The sequence below is a fragment of the Bufo bufo genome, chromosome 7 (assembly GCF_905171765.1).
Source record: "Bufo bufo chromosome 7, aBufBuf1.1, whole genome shotgun sequence".
Lineage (NCBI taxonomy): Eukaryota > Metazoa > Chordata > Amphibia > Anura > Bufonidae > Bufo > Bufo bufo.
In genome coordinates, this window is record NC_053395.1 from 134120734 (window position 1) to 134137499 (window position 16766).

Genomic DNA, 16766 nt, shown 5'->3' on the forward strand with positions numbered 1-16766 from the left:
ACCATCACCACCAGAATCAGCCTTATCAGCATCGCTTGCTGGACCTGCGGCAACGCTGGAAGAGGATTGTGAGGAAGAGGAGTCAGAGGAGGAATGTGGCTTTGAAGAGGAGGAGGAAGACCAACCACAACAGGCATCCAAGGGTGCTCGTTGTCACCTAGCTGGTACCCGTGGTGTTGTAAGGGGTTGGGGGGAAGAACATACCTTCAGTGAGATCACTGGGGATGAGGAACGGGACATGAGTAGCTCGGCATCCAACCTTGTGCAAATGGGGTCTTTCATGCTGTCGTGCCTGTTGAGGGACGCTCGTATAAAAAGGCTGAAGGAGAACTACCTGTACTGGGTGGCCACGCTACTAGACCCCCGGTATAAGCAGAAAGTGCCTGAAATGTTACCGAATTACCGCAAGTCGGAAAGGATGCAGCAGTTCCAAAATAAATTAAAAAGTATGCTTTACACAGCGTATAAGGGTGATGTCACAGCACAACGGGAATCTAACAGGGGAAGAGGTGAAAGTAATCCTCCTGCTCCTACGACCACGCCGGCAAGGACAGGACGCTTTACAGACGTGTTTTTGATGGAGGACATGCAGAGCTTTTTAAGTCCTATGCATCGCCACAGCCCTTCGGGGTCCACCCTTAGAGAACAAGTCGACCGACACGTAGCAGACTACCTCGCCTTAACTGCAGATATTGACACTCTGAGGAGCGATGAATCCTTTGACTACTGGGTGTGCAGGCTTAACCTTTGACCTGAGCTATCCCAATTTGAGATAGAACTTCTGGCCTGCCCCGCTTCAAGTGTCCTGTCAGAAAGGACCTTCAGTGCAGCAGGAGGTATTGTCACTGAGAAGAGAAGTCGCCTAGGTCAAAAAAGTCTAGATTACCTCACCTTTATTAAGATGAATGAGGAATGGATCCCGAAGGGACTGACAGTGGGCGATACATTCGACTAAAAAAGGCCTGATGAGATGAGCTGCCTTGGGCTAAAAATGGTCCACATGCTGCTGTATTTTATCTCTGAATGCCGGATGACTTGCGTGACTTATCCGCCACCAACTACGGTTCAAGCCGCAATGTTTTAGGGCACTTTCTGCCTTGGAAACCACAATTTTTCTGGCCGCTGCTACAGCAGCGGCTGCAACAATACCAAATTTTTCAGGCTTCTGGTGCTGCACTGTGGCTTCAAAAACCAAAAAAAAAGGCACATACATGTGTCAATTCCCCTTCGTGATCGTTACCTTGTTGTGGTGAAGGGGCTTGCGTATCACAATGAAGCGACCACCTCTAGGAGTGTGTTGGCAATGGCAATGTTGGCACACCCCAGATAATAAGGTCGTTGCTTCATTGTGAACAGACCAAAAGCGATCGGCTGGATAATTTTCCATAGAAAAAACATTAATTTTCTTTGTGATCATCTAAGGTGATCATTAAAGCCTACTAGGCCAACAATGGGCCCACACTGCAGAATAATTTTTTTTCTGGGTCACTTAACTGTCACTGAACTACCTCAGCACGACCATAGGCTTTGAAAAACCCCCATCGCCTGCAATCTCCCAAACGTGCGCACGAGCACAGTCATCACTGCACCAAGATTGACGCATAGAGGTATAAAATTTATGTCATGAGTGTGTCAACTATTGACAACTCTTTGCGGTTGTCTAAAATCTATTCCATACACGTCCCCTGATAGGGGACGTAACAGGGATTAAACTGATAGGAATAGTACTACTTAACACACCACTCCTATCTGGTGGCACAGTAGATTGCACGCGCAGTGCCCCAAATTGGACGTAGGAGGACCGACCAAGCATCTTTTTCCATCTCCCAATTCCTAAAATAGATTCCATATACAGTCGTGGCCAAAAGTTTTGAGAATGACACAAATATTAGTTTTCACAAAGTTTGCTGCTAAACTGCTTTTAGATCTTTGTTTCAGTTGTTTCTGTGATGTAGTGAAATATAATTACACGCACTTCATACGTTTCAAAGGCTTTTATCGACAATTACATGACATTTATGCAAAGAGTCAGTATTTGCAGTGTTGGCCCTTCTTTTTCAGGACCTCTGCAATTCGACTGGGCATGCTCTCAATCAACTTCTGGGCCAATTCCTGACTGATAGCAACCCATTCTTTCATAATCACTTCTTGGAGTTTGTCAGAATTAGTGGGTTTTTGTTTGTCCACCCGCCTCTTGAGGATTGACCACAAGTTCTCAATGGGATTAAGATCTGGGGAGTTTCCAGGCCATGGACCCAAAATGTCAACGTTTTGGTCCCCGATCTACTTAGTTATCACTTTTGCCTTATGGCACAGTGCTCCATCGTGCTGGAAAATGCATTGTTCTTCACCAAACTGTTGTTGTATTGTTGGAAGAAGTTGCTGTTGGCGGGTGTTTTGGTACCATTCTTTATTCATGGCTGTGTTTTTGGGCAAAATTGTGAGTGAGCCCACTCCCTTGGATGAGAAGCAACCCCACACATGAATGGTCTCAGGATGCTTTACTGTTGGCATGACACAGGACCCATGGTAGCGCTCACCTTTTCTTCTCCGGACAAGCCTTTTTCCAGATGCCCCAAACAATTGGAAAGAGGCTTCATCGGAGAATATGACTTTGCCCCAGTCCTCAGCAGTCCATTCACCATACTTTCTGCAGAAGATCAATCTGTCCCTGATGTTTTTTTTGGAGAGAAGTGGCTTCTTTGCTGCCCTTCTTGACACCAGGCCATCTTCCAAAAGTCTTCGCCTCACTGTGCGTGCAGATGCGCTCACACCTGCCTGCTGCCATTCCTGAGCAAGCTCTGCAGTGTTGGCACTCCGATCCCGCAGCTGAATCCTCTTTAGGAGACGATCCTGGCACTTGCTGGACTTTCTTGGACGCCCTGAAGCCTTCTTAACAAGAATTGAACCTCTTTCCTTGAAGTTCTTGATGATCCTATAAATTGTTGATTGAGGTGCAATCTTAGTAGCCACAATATCCTTGCCTGTGAAGCCATTTTTATGCAACGCAATGATGCTGCACGCGTTTCTTTGCAGGTCACCATGGTTAACAATGGAAGAACAATGATTTCAAGCATCACCCTCTTTTTAACATGTCAAGTCTGCCATTTATAACCCAATCAGCCTGAACATAATGATCTCCAGCCTTGTGCTCGTCAACATTCTCACCTGAGTTAACAAGAACGATTACTGAAATGATCTCAGCAGGTCCTTTAATGTCAGCAATGAAACTGCAGTGGAAAGGTTTTTTTGGGATTAAGTTAATTTTCATGGCAAGAAGGACTATGCAATTCATCTGATCACTCTTCATAACATTCTGAAGTATATGCAAATTGCTATTATAAAAAACTTAAGCAGCAACTTTTCCAATTTCCAATATTTAAGTAATTCTCAAAACTTTTGGCCATGACTGTACACTGATAAGAATAGTACTACTTAAACACCGCTCCTATCTGGTGGCACAGTAGATTGCACGCGCAGTGCCCCAAATTGGACGTAGGAGGACCGACCAAGCATCTTTTTCCATCTCCCAGTTCCTAAAATCGATTCCATATACACGTCCCCTGATAGGGGACGTAACAGGGATTAAACTGATAGGAATAGTACTACTTAACACACATTATAATAACGCAGAGAGAGGCAACACAGAGAGAGGAGTCTGAAGGCGAGGAGTCAGAGGAGGAAGGTGGCTTTGAGGAGGTGGAAGACCAACCACAGCAGGCGTCCCAGGGGGCTTGTTGTCACCTTTCGGGGACCCTTGGTGTTGTACGTGGCTGGGTGGAGGAAGAGACCTTCAATGACATCAGTGAGGACAAGGAACGGGACATGGCTAGCTTGGTATCCAACCTTGTGCAAATGGGGAGTTTGCGGTTGTGCAAATGGACTGTTTGCGGTTGTTTGCGGTGCGTTAAACGGGGAGTTTGGTCTGTCACTGTGAAGCGGGCGTAATCCTTACACTACCTGATCGATACAACATCATACCTGATGTTTTAAAGCACGATATTCCAAACAATTTAGGAATGTTAGGTGATTTATGCCCTTTATGGATTAAAACCCGACTCTGCGTCAACTATGTAATTTTCCATGGGAGTTTTGCCATGGATCCCCCTCCGGCATGCCACAGTCCAGGTGTTAGTCCCCTTGAAACAACTTTTCTATCACTATTGTGGCCAGAAAGAGTCCTGTGGGTTTTAAAATTCGCCTGCCTATTGAAGTCTATGGGGGTTCACCCCGGTTCGCCCGTTTGTGAAACATTTGTGAAAATTTGCGTCCGCGAACGGAAAATTTTATGTTCGCGGACATCTCTAGTTATTACAAGACAGGCAACATACCTGTATCCATCTCTATGCAGAATATAAGTCATATCCAATTGGGTAAGGCTACTTTCCCACTGGTGTTTTGAATTCCGTTTGTGAGATCCGTTTCAGGGCTCTCACAACGGGTTCAAAACGGATCAGTTTAACCCTAATGCATTCTGAATGGATAAGGATCTGAATGCAGTTTGGCTGCGTTCCGCCTCTATTCCGCTCTGGATGCGGACACCAAAACGCTGCTTGCAGTTCGTGTCCGCCTGGCGATGCGGAGCCAAACGGATCCGTCCTGACTTACAATATAAGTCAATGGGAGCGGATCGTTTTCACTGACACAATATGGTGCAATTGAAAACGGATCTGTCCCCCATTGACTTTCAATTTAAGTCAGGACGGATCAGTTTTGACTTTGTTCTTCATAATGCCAAATGGATCAGTTCTGAACAGATACAATCGTTTGCATTATAGGTGCGGATACATCTGTGCAGATACCAGACGGATCCGCACCTAACGCAGGTGTGAAAGTAGCCTTAATGTAATAACATCCAGTACTAAAAGTATTCAAATAAGACAAATTGCATACAACACTCTTGTTATACACATACCAAGTATTGTATCTTATTAAAGGCAATCTGCAGGCAGGAAACTGAAAACTTAGACCATTTCTGGTCAAGGGCCAATCTCTTCCCCCAAAATATTACTTCATTTCCCTTGATGCCGACTTCTCGTTGCCTGCTTTGGGTGGGTGATAAAACTACGACCATATGTTGTGTTGTGTCATGTTAATAATGAACATTGCCTCGGCTGATCATATCTACCACTGCAAGTATTTCCTTTTCAGACAGACATACAGTTCATTGATGCTGATGATGCAATAAGCATCCATTCTCAAGAAGACAGAGAGAAGCCTGGATACTCTGGGTTTGCAGAATCCTAGCTAATACTTTGGGTAAATGAACCCATCTCTATACAAAAGTGGAACTCCATTCTTCCTCTTAGGGCTCATGCACGCGGCCATTGCCACTTTGAAGTCTGCCAAAATACAGATACTGGTTGTGTGCATCCCACACTTTCTGCGGGCCCTATTGTACACCATCTTATTGTCCAAAAATGGACAAGAATAGGAACATGTTCTATAATTTGCAGAACTGCCTCATGGATGCAGACAGCACACCGGATGACATCATGTACTGTCCACATTTTTAGTGGACCCCACAGAAATGAATGGGTCTGCTATATGATTATCTATTGAAAATGTTATGTCCAGCCCAATTTTTTCTATGTAATTTACTGTATATGCCATACGGAAAAACAGAACGCAAAAACGGAACAGAAACGGAAACACAACGGAACAACAGATCCGTGAAAAACGGACTGCAAAAAAGCCATACGGTGGTGTGAAAGAGGCCTAAAGCCTCTTTCCCACAAACGTATTCGTTCCATGGCCGTATTGCGGGCTGCATACTGCGGTTCCGCCATACACATTTAACCAGCCGTGCGCATGCAGCATCACGGATGTGAACCATTCACTTAAATGGGTCTGCAAATCCAGAGATGCGGTGCGGAATGGAACGGAAGCACGGAAAAAGTTCTGCAAAAATATAAAACTTTTTCTATTTTTTTGCGGAACGGACGGATCGCAGACCCCATTCCAGTGAAAGGATCTGAGATCCGCATGCGGCTGCCCCACGGTCATAGCCCGTGCATTGTGGACCGCAACTTGTGGTCCGCAGCACGGACCCGGCCAGCACACGGCGATGTGAAAGAGGCCTAAACGTAATTGCAGATAAAGCTGATTGCACTTGCTTGCAAAACCATCTGTTTTTCCCTGAACAGATCCTGACACAATCCGTATCGCTCGTGTAAAAGAGGCCTAAGGGTCCCTACACACACTAATTTTTGTCTCACATTTTTGGGGGGCTATAAATATGCAAGAATAATTGCATGTATGTTTTTAGAGCACCTGCGTTTTTGCAGCATTTTTTTCATTAATTTTTTCCACACAGAAGATTTATTAAAACTGGTGTAAAAGAAAACTGGTGTAGTTGCCCATAGCAACCAATCAGATTCCACCTTTTATTTTGCAGAACTCCTATGGAAAATGAAAGGAGGAATCTGATTGGTTGCTAATGGCAACTGAGCCAGTTTTCCTTTACACCAGTTTTGATAAACCTCCCCTACATTGTCTTACCACTAACTTTCTTTTCATGGAATTTATCCCCTATAATGAAGGTGATATAAAAATGCCTGAAAAAGCGCCATGATGGCTACAGCATGCTCCGTTTTTTTGAAAAGACATAAAAATAAAATGCACAAAAACTTAATTAGCAAAACTACACTTGTGTGTCCTGCATTTCATATTTCCCATAGACCTTTAGCTGACATCTGGAGCTGGTGTTTTTACTGCAAAAAATGCACCAAAGAATGCAGGTTCATAAAACGACACTAACATTTCATAAGTGCTGAAAAATGCCAGCAAAAACCGACGCATGAACCTACCCTCATGTTACACAACTCCAAGTGAAATGTGCAACTGTTGCATGACTAAGGCCTCATGCACACGACCGTATGTATTTTGCGGTCCTCAAAAAATGGATCCGCAAAAATACGGATAACATCCGTATGCATTCCATATTTGCGGAACGGAACAGCTGTCCCCTAATAGAACAGTCCTATCCTTGTCCGTAATGCGGACAATAATAGGACATGTTGTATTTTTTGCGGAAACAGAAACACGGACATACGGAAAAGGAATGCAGTACCCTCCATTTTTTTTGCGGACCGTATACGGAACCATTCATTTCATGGGTCCGCAAAAAAAAATGGAGGGTACTGCCATTCCATTTCCGTATGTCCGTGTTTTCCGTTCCGCAAAAAAATACAACATGTCCTATTATTGTCCGCATTACGGACAAGGATAGGACTGTTCTATTAGGGGACAGCTGTTCCGTTCCGCAAAATATGGAATGCATACGGATGTTATAACGGAATGGACATGGAATGAAAATACGTTTTTAGGAGTGTTTTTAGACATGCAACATTTTTCTGGGCTTTTTTCATAGATTTTTATCCTCCATAGAGAATTCTAATATTGATCTATATCAGATCAGCCGAGGTCTGACTCCCAGGACCCCAGCTGTGAGCGCTCAGGCCTCTTCCTAGGCCATGTGACATCATGTTCATTGGTCACATGGCCTAGGCACAGCTCAGCCCCATTCAAGTGAATGGTCTTGGAGTTGTAATACCAAGCACAGCCACTATAACATGTACGGTGCTGTGCTTGGTGAGCTGTGAGGTGGCTGAGGCTGACTCTGGTGAGCGCCGCAGCTTCCTCAAACACTGATCAGGCCTGAGGATAGGCCACCAATATGAAAAAATCCTGGAGAACCTCTTTAACATTTCCCATAGACTTCTATGCAATAGCTGGAGGTGGTGTTTCTTGCCTAAAAAATGTGCAAAAAAACGCCAGGTATCAAAAAAGGCAAAACCCAATAAAAATGCCAGAAAAAAAAAACTGTTACACCAGCCTTAGGGTACGTTTACACGACCATTAAAAAAATGTCCGTAAAAATGCCCCCCTTCAATTGTATGGGGCCATCGGTCTGTGAAAACATTTTCTGGCCATGTGAATATGCCTATAGACTTCCATTATTTCTGAAAACAGTTTCCCGTCGTGCGACTTCAGCCTATGTGCAACATTAGTGCATTTTTATTTAAAGGGGTTGTCCGGGTTCAGAGCTGAACCTGATATATCCCCATTTTCACCCCTCCGGCACCTCTGACATAAGCATCGGAGCATTTCATGGGTGAAAATGGGGGTATGTCCGAGTTCAGCTCTGAACCTAGACAGCCCCTCTCTTCTGTTACTTTGTAGCCCTGGCCTTACATGCACCGAGGGCTGTAAATAAGTGTCCTTCATTTCAAACTCCTCCATTCAGTAGCTACAGCCATGTAAGAACTGTACAGGCATTCAGAGCGAGAAACAGAGGGTAAGCAAGCTTTTCTAGGCAATGTTTCACTTGGCTTGATTTATCCATAAAATTATTCCTTAAAAAACATGAATTTGCACTTTACACATCCAAGGAAAATGCTGCGAAAATCAACTCTCCCTCCTTTGAAAACGCTGTGATTTTCCAGTCAGCGGTGTTTGGGTGTCGCACTAAATATGTATTCTCTGTAATTAGGCTTGAAGGGAGGATCCAGGGCTTCGTGTTTTCTCACTGACTACACCCTGCTCAAGTGTCCAGGGACTACTTCTGGTAAGTTTCTTGCTTCATTCACAGTACAAATTAAAATGAGCACTTTTTTGTTATATATTCATGAGAAAGCTGGGTGAAAACCAAAATGAAGGCCATTACATCTGCCACAGGGGTGGTCATCCATCAACAGGTCTGCCTAGCAGTAAAGTGATCCAGTCCCTGCTCTCTGAGGGCATGTTCACATGTGGTAGATCTGTTGAAGAAATTTCTGCAACTGAAAAAAGATTCTATTTATGTGAATTCACTCTAAGGCGAGGGCTACACGGTGACATGTGTCATGTGACAATCATGTCGCACCGTGCAACACTTATTGTAACTGGTGTCGCACTGCAACATGCCCTGACGCGACAGTCGCACAGAAATCCAACATGGATGGATTTTTTGCAACTCTCGTATCCCAGTCGCAGCATGTGACGTGATTCACTATCGTTATAAAAAATGTTGCACGCCGTGTAGTCCTAGCCTAATTGCTGCACAAGGTATGGCCACGAATTTGCAGATTTTCTGCAGACAGATGTGGCTGAAAAATCACAGCCAAAAAAAACACCTGAAATTTGTGCATCTGCATTGCTGCAGGAAGTGTAGTGGTTCCCTGCAGCTTTCAACCTTTGCTTTAGGGCTCAATGCACACAACCGTATGCCTCCGAGACATACGATCCGTGAGCGGGGCCATATGTCCCCGGAGCGGCATACATCGTGCGCATCGGGCTGCCGCTAACCTATGATGCTGTGCGCTCCCGTGCGCACGATGTATGCCGCTCCGGGGACATATGGCCCGCTCACTGGATCGTATGTCTCGGAGGGCATACGGTCGTGTGTGTGAGCCCTTAGTTAATGCAAATTACTGAGTGTTTGAAAGTGGCCTTAGGGCTCTTTCACACGAGCGGATGCCGAGCCCCGTTCCGGACAGCAGAGACATGGAGCATTAATATGATTAATTATGCTCTTTGCCTCTCTTTAATCTTTTCACTACAAATCACGTGAGCTAAAGTTGTCACTGTGATTTTGTAGTAAAAAGATCACAGAGAGGCAAAGAGCATAATCAATCATGTTAATGCTCCGTGTCTCTGCTGTCCGGAACGGGGGCTCGGCACTCTTTCAAGCAGCGGATTCCATGCATGGATCCGCTCATTGTGACAGAGCCCTTAGGCTTCCTGCACACGATCGTATGCATTCTGCGGTCCACAAATTGCAGATCCGCAGAATATGAGTTCAACCCCACGCACATCTCGCAATTTTGGCAGAACCCACTGTAAAATAAAGAAAGCCTATTCTTGTCTGCAAAACAGACAAGAATAGGACTGATTCTGTCATTTGTGAACCGGCCGCACGGACGTGGACAGCAATTGGACAACGTGTTTTTTCGGGGTTTTTTTTGCGACCCCAGAGAAATTAATGGTTTCATGTGCAAACCTCAATGCTCATGTTGCATGGGGTCTTAGGGTAAGGCCAGATTGTGTGTCTCTGTTGCACTTTTGATGCACTCAAACGCAATAACATTTTTTCTTGACTAGTTACTAGGAAAATAATATAGTTGCACAGGACACAAGGGAGAACTTTAACTGAACCGCCTGTGGATCAGCAGCACCATTTTCCCTTCCCAACTGCCCACTGACTATACACTCACCTTAAAGAATTATTAGGAACACATACTAATACGGTGTTGGACCCCTTTTGCCTTCAGAACTGCCTTAATTCTACATGGCATTGATTCAACAAGGTGCTGATAGCATTCTTTAGAAATGTTGGCCCATATTGATAGGATAGCATCTTGCAGTTGATGGAGATTTGAGGGATGCACATCCAGGGCACGAAGCTCCCGTTTCCACCACATCCCAAAGATGCTCTATTGGGTTGAGATCTGGTGACTGTGGGGGCCATTTTAGTACAGTGAACTCATTGTCATGTTCAAGAAACCAATTTGAAATGATTCGAGCCTTTGTGGCATGGTGCATTATCCTGCTGGAAGTAGCCATCAGAAGATGGGTACATGGTGGTCATGAGGGATGGACATGGTCAGAAACAATGCTCAGGTAGCCCGTGGCATTAAAACGATGCCCAATTGGCACTAAGGGGCCTAAAGTGTGCCCAGAAAACATCCCCCACACCATTACACCACCACCACCAGCCTGCACAGTGGTAACAAGGCATGATGGATACATGTTCTCATTCTGTTTACGCCAAATTCGGGACTCTACCATTTGAATGTCTCAACAGAAATCGAGACTCATCAGACCAGGCAACATTTTTCCAGTCTTCAACAGTCCAATCTTGGTGCGCTCGTGCAAATTGTAGCCTCTTTTTCCTATTTGTAGTGGAGATGAGTAGTACCCGGTGGGGGTCTTCTGCTGTTGTAGCCCATCCGCCTCAAGGTTGTGCGTGTTGTGGCTTCACAAATGCTTTGCTGCATACCTCGGTTGTAACGAGTGGTTATTTTCAGTCAACGTTGCTCTTCTATCAGCTTGAATCAGTCGGCCCATTCTCCTCTGACCTCTAGCATCCACAAGGCATTTTTGCCCACAGGACTGCCGTATACTGGATGTTTTTCCCTTTTCCACCATTCTTTGTAAACCCTAGAAATAGTTGTGTGTGAAAATCCCAGTAACTGAGCAGATTGTGAAATACTCAGACCGGCCCGTCTGGCACCAAACACCATGCCATGCTCAAAATTGCTTAAATTCACCCTTTCTTTCCCATTCTGACATCAGTTTGGAGTTCAGGAGATTGTCTTGACCAGGACCACACCCCTAAAATGCATTGAAGCAACTGCCATGTGATTGTAGACTAGATAATTGCATTAATGAGAAATAGAACAGGTGTTCCTAATAATTCTTTAGGTGAGTGTATATGTCCTATATGCACATACCCCGTGCAGACAGCATGTGTGTAAACGGTCAGGCAGCCCTTTAATCCCAGCGCTGTACAGTGCCGGGATTAAAGCTCCTGCAATCTAGCAGGAGCAGGTCGGGTTCTTGCTGTGAGACACAGCGGGGACCCTGAGGAGAAGACCGGAGCAGTTTATTACCGCTTTTGCCTTCACCTATGCAGGCAAGAGATCACTGAACGAGTGCAGGGAGGGAGCCGAGCCGCTTCCTCTGTTAGTGCCGGTGGTCACATGTCCAACGGGTGTCTCGGGGCAGGAGCAGAGGTCTATTTGGTAGTCAAACAAATAAAAAAAAGTTAGGGTCACTAAACCACCACGTGCACAAAATCACGCAAAATTGCCTGGACATTTAGGCCTGTTTTAGGCCCCGTCTGAACTCACATAGAGTTGAATGGATTGGCCGCACACATGCCCGACCTGCTGCTCTGTTCATTTCGAGGGGCCTGTGGAGTATGGGGTTCCTGTTCTTATGATCAGTGGGTGTCCCAGCAGTAGGACCCCCACTGATCGAATAGTTATCTCCTATACTGTGGATAGGGATAACGTCTCACAACCAGAATACCCATTTAAGAAATATCATCCACACACTGAAAAAAAAATTCTGCAGCATACAGTAAATTGGTCTGCAGCATGAATTTTACATCCGCAGCATAAACTGACATATACATAGGGTGCAATCTGCAGAAAAAACCCACAACAAATCCACATTATAGGATTGATCCCCTAATCAAAGCTGCTTAGGCTACGTTCACACCTGTGTTGGAGGCTCTGTCTGGGTCACAGAATTTGTTAAAAATAGCGGAGAAAAAAGTGCTCTCCCAAATGGAAACCATTATAGTCAATGGGATCTGTTTAGCTCTGTTTGCTTCGGTTATGTGCCGAATCCAGCACTTCCATTATTTTCATTGTTCTGCTCCAAAAATGGAGCAGACTTCCGGAAATAACAAATGCTGATGTGAAAGGCTTTAGTCAGCACTGAAAAGGAAATTACCCCTTTACTGCAGATCTGAAAAAACACGGATAACTGCAATGTGCGTTCCGCATTTAACGGAATGGAACATCCTGCCTCTATAAAACTGTCCTATCCTATGGACAAGAATAGAACATGTTCTATTTTTATTTGCGGGTGCCATGGAACAGACATACGGATGCGGACAGCACATAGTGTGCTGTCCGCATAATTTGTGGCCACCATTCAAGTGAATGGGTCCGCATCCAATCCAATCCAATCCAAAAAATGTGGATCGGATACAGACAAAAAACACGGCTTGTGTGCATTGAGCCCTTATAAATAATGACCTTGCAGCTACACTGTCCGGCCTTACCTTCTATATCCATTTTAGTGGTCCGCAAATCGCTGACCCACAAATTATGAATGTGTGCATTCAAACAATTTCGCAGGACCCACTTTTAAAAAAAAGCCTAATGACAAGAATAGGACACATGGATACAGGTAGAACATAGATGAGATTTGTGTGCTGTTTTTTTGTTTTGCGTACCCATAGAAAGGAAAAGGTCCATATGTAACCTGCATGTGCATGAGGCCTTAGGGTGCTGCCACACAGCGGTTGACTGCATGCAGTTATTGCATCAACAAACATCCATTCACAGTGCAGGTGAATTTAGCCAGTAAGGCTGGGTTCACACAGGCGAGATTTCCAAGCGGGTGCAATGCGTGAGGTGAACGCATTGCACCCGCACTGAATCCGGACCCATTCATTTCTATGGGGTTGTGCACATAAGCGGTGATTTTCACGCATCACTTGTGCGTTGCGTGAAAATCGCAGCAAGCTCTATATTGTGCATTTTTCACGTAACGCAGGCCCCATAGAAGTGAATGGGGCTGCGTGAAAATCGCAAGCATCCGCAAGCAAGTGCGGATGTGGTGCGATTTTCACGCATGGTTGCTAAGATGAAAGTCTATTCACTGTATTATTTTCCCTTATAACAGTTTATAAGGGAAAATAATAGCATTCTTTAATACAGAATGCTTAGTAGAAGGTCAATTAAGGGGTTAAAAATAAAATAAAAATTAACTCACCTCCTCCTCTTGATCGCGGTATGTTGCCGATCTCTTCTTACCTCTTTAATCATGAGCTACCGGCTAAAGGACCCTGTGGTGACTTCGCATCACAATGGTCCAGTCACATGGTCGATCACCGTAGTGATGGACCATGTGATGAGCTCAGTGAGTCACCACAGGTCCTTTGACAGGACCTGAAGATAAGAACAGGAGACCGGCAGCTACGCAATCAATTGGAGGAGGTAAGTTAATTTATTTTATTTTTTAACCCTCAATTGACCTTCTACTAAGCATTCTGTATTAAAGAATGCTATCATTTTCCCTTATAACTATGTTATAAGGTAAAATAATTACATCTACACAACCTTGAACCCAAACCTGAACTTCAGTGAAGAAGTTCGGGTCTGGGTACACATTCAGTTTTTTATCACGCACGTGCAAAACGCATTGCACTCGCGCGATATAACTGAACAACGGAACGCAATCGCAGTCAAAACTTACTGAAATTGCGTACCTACTCGCGCACGTTTGCCGCAATGCAATGTGCTATTGCAGGTGCAATGTGTGATGTGAACGCATAGCATCCGCACTGAATCCTTACCCATTCATTTCAATAGGTCTGTGTACATGAGCGTTTTTTTTTATACGCATCAGTTCTGCATTGCATGAAAAACGCAGAAGAAGCAAAGAAGATTTCCAAAACCCAGTTTTTCAGGGACCAGTTTCAGTTATGGAACTGGTCCTGAAAAACTGGGTTTTGGGGCTTGCATATTAGAAACCACCCAAAAATCACCCCATTTTAGAAACTACACCCCTCAAGCTATTCAAAACAGATTTTTTTCCCCGTTCAGGAAACACCACATATGTGCTTGTAGCCTGCTGTATGGGCGCACAGCAGGCAAACAGCAAAATATGGATTTAGCTGGCAGGCCTGAATTGGCAGATGTAGATTTTATGTGCCATGTCGCATTAAAAAATTTCCTGAGGTCCCCAGAAATAAAAAAAAAACAAGAAGTGACCCCATTTTGGAAAGAGCACCCCCATACAAACATATTAAGGGGTGGAAAGGGCACTTTTGACCTAACAGTTGTCTCACAGAAAAGAATATGTAGTGGTTGTTGGAAAGTGGATATGCAAGCGAGGTGGACTAAATCACAGATATAAAGTGGAAATATTAAAGGGAACATAAAGGATGAAATAAATTAATACTCCATGGATGAGTTGGAGATTTTTAAAACACTCCTGCATGCACAGGCCAGGTTTTTCAGGGCAGGTTTCGCAGTGGTAAATGGTGTCTTTCCTTATCCCCCTTTTGGAACACACCCTGCATCTTTTTTGGGTCCTTCACTTCCTTGCTGTCTGGGGGACTTGACCTGGAAAATGTTGCCCTTCCGGAAGTACTGGGACCCTCCCCGGCCTGAGTTTGAAAAATTAGGGCCTTGATAACCACCTCTTGGAAATTAAGGAAAGTTCCTGTGTCCCCCGTGATCGTTCCCCAGAGCCCGGCGGAACATGCCCCGTACATGTACGGCGCTGGTCCTTAAGTCACATCCGGTTGCGTCGTACAGGTACGGTGCGGGTCCTTAAGTGGTTAATGTCCATGAGGTTTTGGGGGTCACTGCGCGGCCCTTTAACCACTTCCGCCACATTGCTGCGGCGCTCTCAGGCTACACTAACGCCGATTGGCGTCATCTCGCGTGAGCCGAGAATTTCTGTGAACGCGCGCACAACAGCGCGCGCGTTCACAGGATCGGAAGGTAAGCGAGTGGATCTTCAGCCTGCCAGCGGCGATCGCTTCGCTGGCAGGCCTGTAGATGGCCGATTTTTTTAACCCCTAACAGGTTGTATTAGACGCTGTTTTGATAACAGCGTCTAATATACCTGCTACCTGGTCCTCTGGTGGTCCCTTTTGCTTGGTTCGACCACCAGAGGACACAGGCAGCTCAGTAATATAGTAAGCACCAACACCACTACACTACACCCCCCACCCTGTCACTTCTTTAACCCCTTATTAACCCCTGATCACCCCATATAGACTCCCTGATCAGCCCCCTGTCATTGATCACCCCCCCTGTAAGGCCACCATTCAGACGTCCATAATGTTTTTTTACGGATCCCACGGATACATGGATCGGATCCGCAAAACACTACGGACGTCTGAATGGAGCCTTACAGGGGGGTGATCAATGACAGGGGGGTGATCACCCCATATAGACTCCCTGATCACCCCCCTGTCATTGATCACCCCCCTGTCATTGATCACCCCCTGTAAGGCCTCCATTCAGAACGGCCATATGTTTTTACGTATCCACGGATACATGGATCGGATCCGCAAAACACATACGGACGGTCTGAATGGAGCCTTACAGGGGGGTGATCACCCCATATAGACTCCCTGTTCACCCCCCTGTCAATGATCACCCCCTTGTAAGGCTGGCTCCATTCAGAGGTCCGTATGTGGTTTTGCGGATCCACGGATCCATGGATCGGATCCGCAAAACACATACGGACGTCTAATGGAGCCTTACAGGGGGTGATCAATGACAGGGGGGTGATCACCCCATATAGAGTCCCTGATCACCCCCCTGTCATTGATCACCCCCCCTGTCATTGATCACCCCCCCTGTAAGGCTCCATTCAGACGTCCGGATGCGTTTTGCGGATCCGATCCATGTATCAGTGCATCCGTAAAAATCATGCGGACGTCTGAATGGAGCTTTACAGGGGGGTGATCAGTGACAGGGGGTGATCACCCCATATACACTCCCTGATCACACCCCCTGTCATTGATCACCCCCCTGTAAGGCTCCATTCAGACATTTTTTTTGGCCCAAGTTAGCGGAAATATTTTATTTATTTATTTTTTTTTTTTCTTACAAAGTCTCCTATTCCACTAACTTGTGGCAAAAAATAAAATCTCACATGAACTCACCATACCCCTCACGGAATCCAAATGCGTAAAAATTTTTAGACATTTATATTCCAGACTTCTTCTCACTCTTTAGGGCCCCTAAAATGCCAGGGCAGTATAAATACCCCACATGTGACCCCATTTCGGAAAGAAGACACCCCAAGGTATTCCGTGAGGGGCATATTGAGTCCATGAAAGATTGACATTTTTGTCCCAAGTTAGCGGAAAGGGAGACTTTGTGAGAAAAAAAAATAAAAAATCAATTTCCGCTAACTTGTGCCAAAAAAATAAAATTCTATGAACTCGCCATGCCCCTCATTGAATACCTTGGGGTGTCTTCTTTCCAAAATGGGGTCACATGTGGGGTATTTATACTGCC

General features: G+C 45.2%; 1 protein-coding gene across 4 annotated transcripts in view; it reads left to right on the top strand.

Moving 5' to 3' along the window:
• Positions 1–16766, top strand: part of GPR1 (G protein-coupled receptor 1) — a 72888-nt gene that overhangs the window by 27091 nt on the left and 29031 nt on the right. For all 4 annotated transcript variants that reach the window (XM_040441241.1, XM_040441243.1, XM_040441244.1 and 1 more), the window contains exon 2: positions 8495–8569. The gene's annotated coding sequence lies outside the window, so the exon portion shown is untranslated. The remainder of the gene's footprint in view (positions 1–8494; positions 8570–16766) is intronic.